General features: G+C 38.6%; 1 protein-coding gene across 2 annotated transcripts in view; it reads right to left on the bottom strand.

Moving 5' to 3' along the window:
- dgkb (diacylglycerol kinase, beta) overlaps positions 1-14,737 on the bottom strand; it is a gene marked incomplete at both ends in the record, with an annotated part of 85,242 nt that overhangs the window by 15,046 nt on the left and 55,459 nt on the right. The window lies entirely within an intron of this gene.

Genomic DNA, 14,737 nt, shown 5'->3' on the forward strand with positions numbered 1-14,737 from the left:
ACAGTGGTACTTTGGTGCCACTTCTCTCTTCAGTATTATGGTTTACCATTATGAAAAAGCATATTTTAAACCAAAAGCAGGTTGATTGTTTGAACCAGGCAGATTTTATGACCCTGAACCTTACTGATCAAATACAAGGGAAAGAGAGATGGCAGTCATGTTAGAAAGGACTGGAAAAAAAATGGTTTCAAGGTGGACATTTCTAGTTTCTACTCTTACAGCTTATAAATCTATCTTCATGCTACTAAAGACTTGAAGAGTGAAGAGCTGGGAGTGAGAAAAAAGACTTGACTGTACAAACTGAACATAGTCCAGCTTAAGAGCAAGAACTTCTGTATTGTACACAGGAAAGTGTGTTGTAGTAAATATGATGAAACTATCATTAAAAAAAAAAAAAGGGAAAGGTTTGCTGTAAATTTAGTTGTCACATGGTTATTTTTGAAACACAACAAAGGTTACACATTCAGCCTTAGACTGATGTTGTGTTATGGCAATGCAACATCAGTGCTGAAACTGAACTCTGCAACCTGCTTTGCAATGGCTGCACTGGTTTTGAAAGCATAAGATGTTCCCGAAGCATCGCTTTTAGACTTGTAGGAATTCCAGAAGTTGGTATCCATCATCGTTGGGGTGCCTTGCATAACAACACAACAAAAAAGGCAAAACATCTTTAAAAAAAAAAGCAGTTTCCATAATGATGTGACATTGTGAGAAGAATGGATTTCAGCCCAACTCTGGCACATTTCTAACCCAAACTAAGAAGTTTTGATCTGTTATCAGTTTTGGCTGAATGCTTATTATATTGTAACTTTAAAAACATTTCCATGTCTTTACATATATTAAGCAGTTTAATACACACATTGGCAAAGTTTGAGATCAAACCACCAACCTTTTGGATTGAGCTCCTCCCCCCCTGCCACACAACCGATCTGATCTGTGTTATTAATGAGCCACCACTGTGGGATAATATTTTCCCTTTGGCATTTACAAGTCCCACACATGGGACCTGCTGGATCAATGGCTTAACAAGCTAAATTGGGTTTCAGCTTTAGATTTTCAACCAGCTCCGGAGCTCAACACCCAAACACACAACCTCCAAACAAATCCGTTTTCACAGAATGTGAAAGGGTAGAAAATGGACAAGCGCACAAGGCAGATTGACTTCCACCTCGAAGTTCCTTCATCAGACGAAGCTGACGACTTGTAAAGGAGAGTCTAATTAAAGGACTGAAGCTAAAACAAAAGAGAGGGGACAGTTAAACACTTCACCAAACCAATTCAGAGACAGTATGACATTTACAATAATCTCTCCATTTGCCTTTAATGGCTTTTCTGTTTATTTTATTTGATGCAGCCATCTAGAAACATGAGATATAGTTGGTTATTGGTCATCTCATGCCATCTGGCTCTGTTTTAGAGAAACATGCATACAGCTCGTTATGCTTTGGTTTAGCCGTATCACCTAAAAATACCCAGGATATATTAAATCTGTTTGATAAAACAGGCGTCTGGTGCATACCTTTACCTTTTAAGCCCTGTACCTCTGCTCTGATATGCATACCATGATGAAATGAACATCTTTCTGCAACCAGTTCATTTTGAATTGATTATGTCTGTAAAGCGTCATCAGATGACTGTTGGGGAGTCGGCGCTATCCAAATAAAGCTGAACTGAATTGAATTAAGATCTGTTAAAACTTCATCAAATCACAGTACAATATATGAACTTTATTTCTGAAAAGACTCTAAGTGACGCAGAGCAAAATGAGTAATATTGTAGTCCAGACGGTTCAGACAAGGTCTCAAAAAAGACCTTTTTGGCACATTTTGCTCTCAAAGCCCCCAAACTGTGATGGAAACCCATACAAAGGCCTCCTGACTATGTTGGCATGTGACAAATTGAGAATAATATTTATTTATTTTTACTAATCTGCAGTCTCATCTTAGCTTAATTTCAGCAAACTGAGATCATAAACACAGTTCTGGTCTGGATTTGAGGAAAAATGCAGGAGACCGAACCCTTCTGTAAGATCAGATACAGTAAGGCAACATCTGATCATCCTGTCGATTCCCACCACTTAACCTAACAAGGGCACTATGGCAACAAATCACTTCCTGTCAATGTTCATTAGGTAATTAGGAGCCTCTCATTGGCTGGATTGGATTGTCGTTTGTTATCTGCCGACTGAAGCTAAACACTGGACTCCTCTGGCAGACCATGAGGAGCATCTTCAACTGCGACCACCTCGTCTCAGGATTAATAGGCAGTCCATTTGAGTGAGTTGATACTTTTAAGGTAGATTAGGAGGACCTTGCTAATGTAAGTGTAATAAAAGTGAGCATAAAGTGCTCATTTACTTAAAGTGTTGGCTGACATTAAGCTTCTGAACCAGGGGTGCCCAAAGTGGGGCCCGCGGGCCAAAATCGGCCCACCGCCACTTTGCTTTTGGTCCTTAAGTCATTGTTTGTATTGATGCCTTACAGAGCTTGATGAAAAGACACTTTCAGTGTCATGAACCCCAATAAGACCAGACTCAGAGGGACCCTGACTGACTCACACCTTGTCAGTGAGCCAGCTGCAACCCAACATCGAGACTGGTACTGTCCAAAGATCAACTTAATGTTTTCCACGAAGTAACAACAACTTGCTTTGTTCAACATGCACTGTTTCTTGTTGCTGACACATTACACTTGGTTGCAGTTTAGTGGATGTAAATATTGTTTCTTGCCCCACTAACTAACTTGGTTTTATTGTTCTATTCCTGTATTGATTTTTTATGTAACATTTTATTTGCCCAGATAGGAAAAACATACACTGTATTTGGTATTGAACAATAATTAAAATAACTGTGCATTTTCTTGAGTTTCATCCTTAAAGCTGCAGAGTTTGGCCCGTGGCTCACTGGATCCTTTTCAGTTTGGCCCTTGGAGGCAAAAAGTTCGGGCACCCCTGTTCTGAACCCTTCCAGCACATCTATATTCACCGTATTGCCAGTGGGAGCAGCTTGTGTCTTCAGGGGAGGAAATCAGTAGCGTAACACACGTTTTCTCTGAGAGGCTTTAGGACCTCTGCTGTGATTCTAACTGCAGTGTATCAATGCAAAGTGTACTGCAGTAATAAGTTTAGCGGTGTGCATGTGTGATCAGCTGTAGTAGTCTCAAATGGCAGGTCCAAACACAACAGCGGCTCAGGTTTCCAGAGTCACTGAGCTGTTCCTGATTTGCACAAGCAAATTGTAAAACAAACCTGAAAGGGAGGACGGATACAAACTGTGCGGCTCAGTTAAAAAAACTCGAGTCTTCAAAAAAAAAACATCACGAAAAGAAGAAAAATAAAGGTGGAGAACATCGAGAGGACGAGAAATTCAGTTCTGGACAACACCTCCGTGTTCATCACACACCCGCTGCATGGTCGCCATATTAAAGGATGTCAGAGACGATAAGCTTCAGTGTAGCGCTGCTGTCCTGCAGCCACAGCACCTTTAGATGCTCTTTCCACTGGCCACACTGAATGCCAGACCATTGATTTTTGTTTCTACACCCCCTCTGACACTTAATCTAACCTCCTGTGATCTACGACCTTATTTTCACACTAATTTCTTCTTGATCAGAGGTGATAAATATCACATTGACATAACCAACTCTTTGTGCGTTGCATCAATGCACTGTTTTGTTTAACATGACACCGCCTAGAGCGCTCCGACTGGAATGGCAGCTTGAGAAATGACCCCAGCTGCATTGCCTTGCCTTAAGAGATGCAGCGAGCAGCTTGAAAAATGTATTTGTTTCTGTTGCACTGCAATGACTCAAACAGGTTTTTTTTTCTTAACCAACATGACTGATACAGGAAATATTTTTAAAAAGATTTAAGGAGCAAATAAAACATGTTAAAGAGCAGCGATGAGGCTAAAATATCATTTTTCACCCATCTTTGTTTTGCAGACGGAGGCAGAACGCTCCTTTCCACATTCAGTAGATGCAGCATTTCCAGACTAAGTCTGTGTAAATTTACAAAGAACAAAAACAACTCGGTGTTGCTTAATGAAAGACATCAGCCATGTTTACATGTTTCACATCTATTCTAAAAGGTTACAGTTCTGATCAGACTGTCGTCTGATCATGACATGTACTTACATACATCGTATGTTAGAACTGAACAAATCTTTTTGACACCTGCAGAACTGTACTGCTGTCCCACCTACCAGATAAAGTAGTCGAAGAAGAAGTCGTGATTTGTGGTGTGAACAAACAGTATTACACGTACTGTGTGTTTACATGGGAGTTTTAATCCCTGTTTAATTCCGAATAAAAGTTAATTCCGCTTCAAACTGATAAAAAAAAACGACCATGTAAACACTTAATTCCTAATGCTAATTTCTATTCGGAATTAAACTTAATTGCGATCTAAGTGGCTGGTTTATTCGCTTTTTAATACTGAAATATTTAATTCCTCTGTCATGTAAACCTTCATTCCGCTCTAAGTTAATTCCGGTTGCTCTGAGCATGCTCGTTACCTTGTCCTGTCATGATGACGTATGTTTTTTTGCTTCCCGTGTTCGAGGGTCTATCTTTCTTCTCCTCAGTTGCTGTGAAAAATGAAGTAGTATGCTCTTGTTGAGCTGGTACTTCAATAGTATAATAAAAATAGCTGCGAAACTGGTACTTGTTATGTAGTTTTTACAAGTTACGACTGAAAAGACGAGAAGCAGGGAGCCAACTTTGTTTATTTCCGGTTTACGTCATTCGTCACGTGCACCCTCTGTCCAATCAGAACCATTCCCAACCCGCCGCTCTAAAGAGGAACTAAGGGAGGACGTCTTTAATGTAAACGTTTATTCGGAATTATTATCTTGTTTACCATCATGTAAACTCGTCGAACAATTAAGTTAATTCCGAAATATTTCATTCCGAATTATTAATTCTGAATGATTAATTCCGAATTAAAAAACACCATGTAACCGTACCCATAGTTACTGTCGTGATTAAAATTAAATTTCTATCCCTTAATAAATTTAAAGTGTTAACATCTAAAGCAGTGTATCTGTGTCAAACACTGATTAGTTTGGTTTGCTCAGTCTTCCATTACATGTATTGTTTTGTTTCCAAACAAATTTTACTGAGTTAAGTGAAAAGTTCCGTATCGCCGATGTAACAGGCATGCTCAGTAAGGATCATTTCTACCAGACATTTACAATATGTGCTAGCATGCACCCTGATCAGATCAACAGTCAGTAAAACCTACCCCTCGGCAGGAATGAAATTTTTATTTGTTATGTTCATATAAATGCGAATACTGGCTACTGTTGTTCTACAGGATGTTATAAACCAAGACCTGCTAGAGTGAAAAACTAGCAGCGCTTTAGATTGATGGTGGGGGGGGGGGGGGGGGGGGGGGGGGGGGGTTCCGTAGGGTGGCTTTAATATTTTCAATTGTTTTAATTTGATTGCTTTTATTTTTTATTGTTTTTAGATGACTGTAATTTTTTAAATTGTCCCCACAATGAGGCACTTTAGTCAACAATGTTTTTTTTACAGTGCGTTTTAGTAAAGTTGTATTGTATTGTAAAATATGGAAATACATGAAGTAAACAGTTGGTGCTTTCACATTTTTTGCTGATGCAGGTTACATGGATTATTTTATTAAAACATCTGATCAAGTTGGTGAGACAGTATGACTGAATCAGCCATCGATAGGGGGCGCGTGACTTTCGTACTTCTGCTTTAATCTTATAACCTAATAGCTTTCTGATCGCTGCTGGTTGTGAGACACAACTTGAGCCTCAGGTATTAAATTCAAATGCTATAATTTCATTCATTTCCCTACAGAACGGGGTGCCGAGGGATCTGTTGATCAATCCAAAATTAATTTAGGTTAGAAGGACGGGGTTGATATGAAGCGATGAATCTGTTACTTGTTGCACAACTCAGCCCACCTGTTGTGCAAACAAGACGACAACTATCTCAGGTGAATAATTAGCGACATTAAATGGTTTAAAATGCGATTCCCCTTCACGTTTCTTCCCTCAGGATCCAGCTTTTTATCACTCGTCTGTGTCATTCAATCCATATTTTGAAAACAAAATTTGCCTCTGTGCATCAGTTTCCGCACTAATCACACAACATCGCGTCGGTGGGAAAACCTCAGCTGCTCTGCGAAAGCTGCTGCGGCTTCACCTGCAAATGTTTGTTTATTCTGTGGCATCCGTCATGACACCTTGATGTTCCCATGATATTTGCTCTGCATACCCAGATCTATTTTTGGTCCTGAGACATCTAACACCACCAGCTTGCTCCTCTGGAGCCTCTCTGCCCCCGTGTGCCCACAGGCTCTCGCTGTGCTGTGTAACCATCCTGAGTTAACCTTTCCTGAAGGCGCAGGGAAGCCCAGGCATGAAGCACTCTTTAGCATAATGAGTATGTTCATCAAAGCTCTGGGATGTGCTGGATGGGGCCGCCGGATTCACCAACACACACACACACACACACCAACACATCCATGCTAATGTGTGTGTACCATTCTGCATGTGTGTGTTCCCTGCTGAGCTGGGAACAGGGCCACAGGTGATGGCGCTCTATATTACCCATGCACACACACTCATTTAAGCACACACTCATGCATGGTGGACCTCTGTAACGGCCGCCCTCAGACCTCATTTGAGGATGAAATCGTTTATGTGAGCAGAGTGTCATCTATAATTAATGACCACTTGTGTGTAATTTAGAGGGATCTCACCTGTGGCCCTGTCCTCAGCTCAGTGGGAGCACACACACACACACACACACACACACACACACACACACACACACACACACACACACAAAACAAAACAGTCTAAACTAAACATACAAAGAAGAATCAGCAAATTCAACATGAAAAAGAAAAAACATAAATAAATCATTTAATACTGATGAAATAAACAATCCTTTTAACAGAATAAACCATTCCCTGCTGGTGTGTTCCTGAAGTTTCAATAAATACGCTTCTAAAACACTTCAAGTCTTGTAAACAGTGTGAATTCATTCATAAACTCAGCTTCAACTGAAGTTGCACATTTTTATAAGATTTGCAAGAATAAATGCTCTATTTGGTGCAAAAGTGTTTTATTTAATCAAACACTGGATCAACGCTTATCTAACACAAATATGAGATGTGCATGAGGAAAAAGATGATATCAAGTCATGTGGGAATTATTGAGCTACCATCTGATGGCAGAAATCCAACCAGAACATCCTGCTCATGTTTGCTTGTGCCAAATAAATGCACATAAACAAAAAGCTTCATAGTTGATTGATCAAATAAAATTTGGAAACAAAGTTTTGTTCTCTGTGTGACTGCTTGCACGCACACGTCCAAACTGGTATTAATTGTGATTAACATCCCACACAGAGATGGACCGAAATGAAGCGATGATGGAAAAGGCAACATTTAGTGGAAATTTTAACACTGATGTCTGAAACGTAAAGTCAACTGCATGTCGATTCTGAGCATCATCAACAAAAGAGTAAACAATTATGTATATTAACTCCATTATTCACTGTGTGAAATTTTATTCTGCGGATAATCACGCTGCCTAGTGATTACTGTGTCGCAGGAAGTAATCTTCGCTTCTGCCGTAGATCTAGAGGAGCTTAAATGCTCAAATTTAAAGTTCTTGACAAAAGCAAAGAAGTGAATTTACTTTCTGACACCAGCCACTGTAATTTTAGATTTCTCTCAATTATCACCACATCTTTTGCAGTAAACTGGTTCAAAAATCGCTTATCTATGGGATGAAGATTCTGCCATAACCTGGCAATAAAATTAGATAAAATAAACGTTCTGAAACCTTGTGTATAAAACTTTAAAAAATGAAATAAAGTTTTGAAAACTCTTTTGAAAAATCTGAAAATAAAAAGTTTGAATCTCTGCAAGCATAAATGTGTATATATTTTTTAAAGTGCGGCATGCACACAACAGAGTTTCATATTTTCAGAGATTCTCTCATTGCAACATCGCTGTTTTCAAGTCGACATATTCAGTTTCAGACGCGTCACTCTTGTCCCACAACATTACTTTGCAAATAACTTCTGAAACCTTGAAATACAAAAGCTGAAAACTGCTGTGTGCATGTTTGCAAAAAAGTTTTGAAACCTTGAAACATTTTAAATGTTAAAATCTTCTGCAAACATCATGTTGTATGTGAGCTCTGGGTGCAACTTTGGTTTTTGTTTTTAAGTGTTTAAAACCTGAAATAGACCCTCAGATCCTCAGTTTCATCCACACCGCAGGTTGCAATCACATGATTTTAGGCAGGATCCTTCCTCCGTCCCTTTCAGTGTTTAAAACCAAAACAGCAAGAGAACTGTGAGGGACCGAGCCGAAAAACCAGAGAAGCACAAAGAATTGCACAAGGGAACACAAGGGACACAGATATACTGGCGGATCAGGCCATTTTGACACACGAGGGGGGAGACGATACAATACTATATACCAACTGTAACATAAACTTAACTTATCAAAAAGTGTTACATATAATCAGTTAAGACAATAAACTAAACAATCTGAAATACCTAAATAATGCAAAACAACTGACAAACAATCAATAGAAAAACCTAAACCCCTCCTACACTTCCCTCCTATAAAAAAAAGATGGTTCTGCCCAATTAGGCCTCAGCCTGATTTAAGGAGCTCCAGTGCAGCCAGGACTCTTTGGCAGGCTTGGGAACTCCAAGGAACTGGCAACTCAAAAGGAAAGTATATTAACTGAAAGCAAAGCAAATTGACAAGGTGACAAAAATAAACCAAATAAAAAGCAGGGTGACAGTATAAGTTAACCAAGTGTGTGCACCCAGTCAGTTAACCCCGTCAACCCAGCTAATAAAAATATGAAAAATGATAAAGTATCTTTAAAGTGTTTACATAATTGAGGAAAAAAAAAAGTTACCCGACCTTTAGTGTGTGGCAGCTCATGCTGCCCTCACAAGAACTTTTATCCGGTTGATCCTGAAAATGTTGATACCTTTGTTTTGTTTGCGTTTCTTTCACACTGTACTTTATTCAAGTGGACCAAACTGCCTGGACAATGTCACACAGTTGCATCAGATCCTCACTGGGGGGTTATATTCTTACTTCGGTGTACAACATGTTGCACAACGACGTGTCTGATGTCACTTCCCCTCTTTGGTTCACTGGATGGTCTGTTCACACTGCAAGTGAACTGAACCAGGATTTACTTGCAAGTGAACTGGGACCCATGGTGTTCAAGCGACGCAGAGTTTACGTCTTTGGTCGGCACCAGAGTATGATTATGTTTTCACACTATATTTATGCCGTTTCATATTTTGTATTTTTTTTACTCTTTTTACTTGCATTTTATTATGATGCTATCTTATTAGTCGGTTTTATCATTTAATCATCCTAAGTTTTATTTTTCTAATTTTATCATACTTGTTATAATTCCATCTGTATTTTCTGTTTTGTGAAACACTTTGGTAACAGGGGCTCTTTTTTAAATGTGCTATAATAATACATTTGAACTGAATTGAATTTATCAACTGATTCATCAGTGGAAGTGAACCAGGGTTTGTTTAAAGCAGTCCAAAGAAAGCCAGTGTGAAAATGCTTTATATTTAGAACAGATGTTTTGACATATACTGAGTTGATATGAGCTTTAGCTACTTGTGAAGACACACTGTGCAGTTTCCTGGCATTCTTCCAGAGATACGACAAAGTTAGTGTGTTGTCGTCTGAAATGACAAGATGTGCTTCATGTTTAATACCATGCATGCTAAACAGGTTTAAGTTTCAAGGAGAATTTAACAAATACATGAAGCTAACTTGTTCCTCCTGCCTGATGGAAGCTGGGATAACCTTGTTCTGAAAAGTTCATTGAGCAAATTTCAGAACTGAGAACTGAGTACGAAAGAATAATCATGTCCGTAAAGAAAACTTTAGAGAAAGTTTTTCATTTTCACAAACATCTCTTCGACTTCTTTCCTCTTTTTTCTCACCGCCCGTTTTCCCTCATAGTCAAAGATTAGCATGTAATTACAACAGGAGATCAGCAAAAATAAATGAATAAATAAAAAAATTGAAATAAATGAATAAGATAAGTGAGTAGAAAGGGAGCAGTATACTTTAACAAGGCGGTCATGGAGGAGTGGTACGGGAGGAGGAGGTGGCACAGCCCTCATCATGGGCCGACTGATTGCTTGCTTTTAATCCTCGACCTCATTATCACCTCCAGGTCCGGCAGTGGCAGTAAATGAATCTATCTGCCGAGTGTCAAATCTTCACACCTTTACCCTGGTAATCACCCCAAGGTGCAAACACAGAAGACGGATAGAACAAGAGAAATGAATGCAGAGAGAGAGAGAGAGAGAGCGAGTGTATGACCTCTGCATTTCATCAAGAAAATCCCCTCTTTTCATAATTAAGTGTTGTTGCTTAATTATGTTGTTTGCTTGATAATTAAAGTTGATTAAGTATTGTGCTTTGTTAAGGTCAGACCAGTTAAAGGTATGGATTTGCCTCAGATGAGATGTGAGGAGCCATTGCTGCTGTCAGATAAAATCCTAACGTGTCACATTTTGATATTTCTTTTCACACGTTACAAAATCTGTCATCTTGTCATTTATCATGACCCCTTAGAGGAAAGAAAAACTGATGAATGAAAAATATGCTCAGTTACAAAAGTAAAGTGCTAGAACATTTAGCACAAATCAAGATTTCATCAATTTGGTAATATCAATTTATTTTACTAAACAAGAAAAAAACAAATAATGTATAAATATACAAAAAAATCAACTGCATTATAGCTGGTGCTCTGTTTCTGAATGAGTTCCGTTCCTATGCAGCGTAACCCAAAATTATGCATAAATTGGATTTTTATCCTTAAGTACCCCCTAAATCACTAAATCACTATCTAAATATACATATTATACGTCATATTAATGGAAAAACAATACAGTCAATTAAAATAGACATTTCAATTAAAAATTAATTAATATGAATGTTCTGCATGAATGTTCTGCATGTGTCACAGTCACTGAGTCATCCAGCAAGTTTATTCACTAACAGCAGGTACCTCTCTTTCTGTCTTTTTGACTTAACTTGCTAGTTTCTGGTCTTCATGATTGTCAACGGTTTTGTTCTCCACGAATCTAGAGTTGGCTTGTGTGGGTGTATATATTTATGTGTGTGGGTGGGTATGTGTGTGTACTTATGTGTATGTGTATGTGTATATATGTATGCATATGTGTGAGTGTATGTGTATGTATGTGAGTATGTATATGTGTATATATGTATATATATATATATATATATATATGTGTGTGTATGTATGTGTATATGTATGTATGTATATCTATCTTTATGTATGCATGTATGTGTACATGTGTGTGTATGCATGTGTATGTATGTGTATATGTATGTATGTATGTATATATGTATATATATAATGTATGTGCGAGTGTATATACATATATATGTAGGTGGGTATGTATGTGCATATACATGTATGCATTGATCTCTTTCTTTTGTTTTTTTTTTTTTTTTTGATTTTTTATGTTCTCTTTTCTGTTCTCTTTCTGCCCCTTTCCTGTCCTTTCCGGTCGGGTCCAGTAGCATAAACTCTGTAATACAAGCTATTATCCAAAACAAATTGAAAAATAAAATAAGAATCAAGAAATACAAGGGGATCATTACATCTACAAAAGTTCCCCTTGGCAAAATAAATTTGCTCAGCAGAACACAGCATCCAGAACATCAGTCTGCTTGCTTAAATGCTGGACAAGACAAAAAAAAAAAAAAAAAAAAAAAAAAAAAAAAAATTAATTAATATGAACATACAGTATAAAGTAACAAAATACAGTACCTGTAAAGTAAATTAGAATAAAAAAAAAACCAAGATACTGCACACTGACCATCACTACTGGCCTTGTCACCTACGCGCATCCCAGTAAGCAAGACCAGTACAGGTGATTACTGTTGAGAATCTTGCTCTATTTTTCTATGTACATACACGGAATTTAATGAGTGGCGTAAAGTTGAAACGACGTAAGTTGAAAACCGTGTAACCCGAGGACCACCTGTGTTGATATACTGCTAGTTAGTAATTCTACCAAAGGATAAAATGGTGTTTTTAATAATGATAGAATAAAATGTGAGGAAACACTTGATCTAAAATGTAGAATCTTTAAATTTTAATTTAATGGAAAACTCTGTGTGTGTGTGTGTGTGTGTGTGTGTGTGTGTGTGTGTGTGTGTGTGTGTGTATGTTTTGTTAACATAATGTAATAGGCTCGACAAATGGGGAGCGACAAGTGAAATTAATTGCAGTCCAGTCTAAACCCAACACACGGGACGCGACAAAAGCTGCGTCGCATGTCTCTCGGATCGCTCGTCTTTAAGAGATTTGATTGGTCATGATATTGGAGGAAATTTAGGCTTTTTGACTTGGTCAGTAAAACCCTTTCTGATTGGTTGTGGAGCCACTTGGCAGCTTTAAAAGCTGAACGTTTTGGTTTTTTTTTAACTTTTTTGTGTCACATGCATGTATATAAAAGAGGAACTGAACCTCTGGGACATCACTTATAGCTTTCTGAAGAGCTGAATTGAAGCTCATTGGGCGGTTTCTACTGTCGCCATCTTGGCAGCATCACGCGTCTCTCTCAGAAAAGCTAAGAGCTAACCTGGAGCTAACAGGAGCTTACCAGCTAACTGAGGTAAGCGGGCCAAAGCTAAGTCTTCGACTTTACTATTTCTTGAAGCAGAATATCTGGTAACTGTCAATGAAAAATGACTTCTAAACAGAGGAGTTATCAAAAGGTTCACTCCCCCCACATGAAGGTAAACCTGACCTATTAAACCGAAAATGGATTTTTGTACCAGGCTGTAAACATGTTTATTTCTGCCGTGAAGTTGGTCTTTCTAACATGCGAGTCTATGGGGATTGGCTCTGTTTTGCAGCCCCTAGTGGATGAAGTGGGAACTGCATGTATTGGCTCTTCCACGTAGGCTTTACTTCTAACCGCCAGTGGTTGCCGGTGGTTACTGTTTGGTAGCGTTGAAACCCCCCGTGTGCATGTCTACATGACTGAGGGCGACACACTTGACACATCAGCCAAGCAACAATGTCATAGATAAAAGTCGCCTGTCCATTGGCTGGAGGAGGGAGCAGCGATTTATGCCTCATTGTGCAGTTTCCATAGGAAATTAATGGAAAATAAGTGACGTCGTGTTCCAACTTTTCCTCCTAAAAGTACACCAAGCCAATTCATAATGGACTTTAAACTGCATATTGTTGTAATTAGTTGTAATTTTATTACATTTACAAATGCAGAATAATGAAGTTTGTCGTGTGTCGATGCGTCGGTCGGATTAATGCGACCTGACTGTTCAGACTGAAGTCGCATAGCAAAAGATCAGATTTATATTGGATTTAGGACCACATATCCAAGCGGCCTGGGTCGCATTCAAAAATATCAGATCTGTGTCGTTCAGGCTGTTAAGAAAAGATCAGTTTCAGGTCGCATAGGGGAAAAAACATCAGATTTAAATCACTTCAGCCTGTAGTGCGAACGTAACCTTTGTCTCGTCTTAATGTTACTGTGTTGTGTGTAGATGGATGTTGGTGGGTGGGGGTGTGGAAATTTAAAAGCATTGCTTCTTCCGCTCCCTTTTAAAACCACACACATTGATGTATGTAGTTTGCCTTTTTGTTTTTTTGTATAAAGTGTGCAGGTTTGAAATAAACAAATGTAAATTTGTCATTTTTGTAGATAGTGTTTTCATGTAGAAGCAAGTCAATATATTCCTAAAAACTCGAAACATTGCATTTTTCTTTCAGTTTTCACAGTAGTCTAAAACGTACTCACTGCAGAATTTGTGATAGTCAAATAAAGTCGTCCCTTTGAGACCTGCCACACTTTTCTTCAGCTGTCACAGAGGTTCCTGAGAAAGTGCTTCCAGCTCCACGACTCTGTGATAAGTTGCATTATACCTCCAACGGACACGAGCCCTTTGGATAAATCTAACGAAATCTATGCTACCTTGAAAAGCTATAATCATGCATTATTGAAGTAGCAAGGATAGTGTGTAATAGAGAGATCCTAAACTCATTCCCCCGCGTGAATTATTAATTGAATTCAAATAACAGACAGAATAATTTTCTTAAAATATCTCAATCATTTTTCACAATGCCTTAAAATGGTGTAAAACAACAGAAATGCTGTTTAAATGTCCTGCAACAGGATACAGGAACTGGGAAACAGAAATAGTTTACCATTTGAGGATATACTGCCGTGTTGGGGCAGAAGATGACCTCCAAACACCCTCCATGTTTAATCAGGCCACTCTGAACTGAGAACAGCCTTTTTCTGCTTCTGGCTTCGCTCCAACATGCTGCCTCAGACATCAGTAAACACTAAACAGCAGGCCAGTGTTTATGTGAAACCTGTTTTCCTATAGTTTTCTGGGCTTACATTTACGTTCGAGCTGCAAAAGGAAAGCTAGCTATATGTTGCACTGAGGTAAAATATGATAATGAGTACAAATGGGATTATTAGGAGCCTTCGTGTCATCACTCTGACTGATCCATGATGTCAAACTAGCCAAGCAAATTCAATTAGCCCTGCAATTACTCCCTGGTGCAAGTGCAGATGTATTGGAGACGTTAAATATTGATGGAAACATAGATGCCGCATTTGTTCATCTCCAAAGGTGAACACATCTCCTTGCAGTAATCACACATGTGACA

This window comes from Telmatherina bonti (genome assembly GCF_933228915.1).
Source record: "Telmatherina bonti genome assembly, chromosome: 5".
In the NCBI taxonomy this organism is placed as follows: Eukaryota; Metazoa; Chordata; class Actinopteri; order Atheriniformes; family Telmatherinidae; genus Telmatherina; species Telmatherina bonti.